Source organism: Triticum dicoccoides, chromosome 4A (genome assembly GCF_002162155.2).
Source record: "Triticum dicoccoides isolate Atlit2015 ecotype Zavitan chromosome 4A, WEW_v2.0, whole genome shotgun sequence".
Lineage (NCBI taxonomy): Eukaryota > Viridiplantae > Streptophyta > Magnoliopsida > Poales > Poaceae > Triticum > Triticum dicoccoides.
Window position 1 is genome coordinate 620,065,893 of NC_041386.1, and position 2,480 is coordinate 620,068,372.

Here is a 2,480-nt window from a genome sequence, read left to right on the forward strand (position 1 = left end):
GAGGGGAGCTCGACGGAGAAGGTCTTCTGGTCTCTGTATGCTGAGGCCGGACATCCGGTTCCCCTTAGCGACCAGCTGAAGCAGCTGGTCGAGCTCCACAAGGCGGCCGAACAGGCCATGAAGGGCCTCATTGTTCGGCTGTGGCCGAAGGAGGCCATGCCTGGGAGCTACTTCGGCCTGGTGCGGCGGCTGGTGGATGTGTGTCCATGGGTTGAAGTCATCAAGCACTCCGCCTGTATTGAAGGTGCCCGTCGGGCCCTTGCCCGCGCAAAGGTGCACTGGGGCAAGATGGATTCTTAGAAGCTTGTGACGGACGCACCACCGCAGGGCAAGGAGTATCGTACTCCCAAGATGTATTATAAGACTGTGCTGAAGGGTGCCCGCACTATTGCGGGTGAGTGCTCCAAAGATGTAATATTTGAGTAGACTCGCATTTTGTTATCCTGTGCACTGAAAACTTAGTTCATATGCGCTAAGCAACGCTTGTTAATTTAAAATATTACCTTCTGTGCGGCTGTTTATCAAATCTGAGAGATGGCAAGTCGTCGGCTTCAGCCCCCATGCCGCGAGTGCTGGGGTGTTCGAGATAAACTTGAGCACTCTTGTTCCCATTTTTGGGTCCATCTAGGGAGGCGCTCAACACAACGAACAAGGCAACCGGACTTATAATGCTTGAACACTCTCACTTAGCCATAGAATTCTAAAATTTTAAATTTCGGCGAAGCCCCTAGTCTTCGGAAGGCCGAATTTGGGGTGCTATCCACGCCTGGGCTGGACAAAGCTGGCTCCTCGGTCTAAGCAGCATAAGTCTTTAGGGACTCGCAAAAAACCTCTCGAACAGCGACCAGCTCTCGCCTCATCATGACGGTCAGTTTTAGCTTTCTCCACTGAGGCGCTCGCCCAGCTCAACTGGGGCGCAATCGCGGTGGTTCTCCCAGTGCTACCTTAGCCGATACGACGGAACGTAATGTACCAAAACATGTGAGCCGGGCAAACCCAACTATTGACCCAAGACATGATTCAGAGCCGATGCATATAATGCTATAAGTTCGGGGTGCCGCACTTGTGAAAGTGTTCGGACTTATCACACCATGATGCAGGAAACATAAGCCCCTGGTGTATTTAGCCGTACCAAAATGTACGGATGCAACAGGTCATAAATGAACATATGTATAAGAAAGAAATGCAATTGGAAGCAAAAAGGTGCTACATTACTTATTCAAGAAAAACTGTTATAAATGCAGAACGATACAAATGGTGCGATAAGCAAGTGGTGGGACTATTAAACATGTCCCCCTCCAGGGGTAGGCTGCGGAATGGTGCATAAAACAGATTTAATGCTCGTCATGGAGACCACCTGGATATTCGTTGTAGCCTTTCTCCTTCCCTGGCTGTTGCATCGTGAGTTCGGCAGGTCTGTTGCCGGACAGGGCCTCTGACGAACGGAGTCCTGTGGTAAAAATAAAAAGGAAAAAGAAAAAAAAGAACGACACACTTGAGAGCCCCTGGTGTGGTTGAGCCGCATTCTGGGCCTATCGTGGTCGTGCCCCTCTCCCCATGCCCATGGTATCTTCAGAGCGTAATGGTGTATGCGAAGGACCTGTCTTGACGTTTTGCAGGGGCTGGGGTTGGGGCCGCACTGCTACGCGTGCTCGGAACGTGCCAGGTGGTCCTATTGTAGGTTACTCCGGGCGCGTTTAGCCGTGTCCGGTCGCTTAACGGCCGGACTCGAGAATTGCCTTAAGAGGCTGCACTGTACTTCTGCCGCGAGAGCCGCTGTGTGTTCCTCCGTTTGGAGAGAGCGTTCAGTGTTTCCGTTGACCGTGATGATTCCTCGAGAGCCTGGCATCTTGAGCTTGAGGTATGCGTAGTGCGGCACCGCGTTGAACTTTGCGAACGCGGTACGTCCGAGCAGAGCATGATAGCCGCTGCGGAACGGAACTATGTCGAAGATTAACTCCTCGCTTCGGAAGTTATCCGGGGATCCGAAAACCACTTCCAGTGTAACTGAGCCTGTACAATTGGCTTCTACACCTGGTATGACGCCTTTAAAGGTCGTCTTGGTAGGTTTAATCCTTGAGGGGTCTATGCCCATTTTGCGCACTATATCCTGATAAAGCAGATTCAGGCTGCTGCCGCCATCCATCAGGACTTTGGTGAGGTGAAATCCATCGACGATTGGGTCTAAAACTAATGCGGCGAATCTGCCGTGGCGGATGCTGGTGGGGTGGTCCCTTCGGTCAGAAGTGATCGGGCAGGAGGACCATGGATTGAAATTCGGGGCAACTGGCTCCATCGCGTATACATTCCTGAGTGCACGCTTCCGCTCCCTTTTGGGTATGTGTGTTGCGTATATCATATTCACCGTCCGCACCTGTGGGGGGGAACCCTTCTGTCCTCTATTTTTCGGTGGTCGGGTCTCTTCCTCGTCATCGCTATGTAGCCCCTTGTCATTGTTTTCGGCAATTAACTTGCCTGCC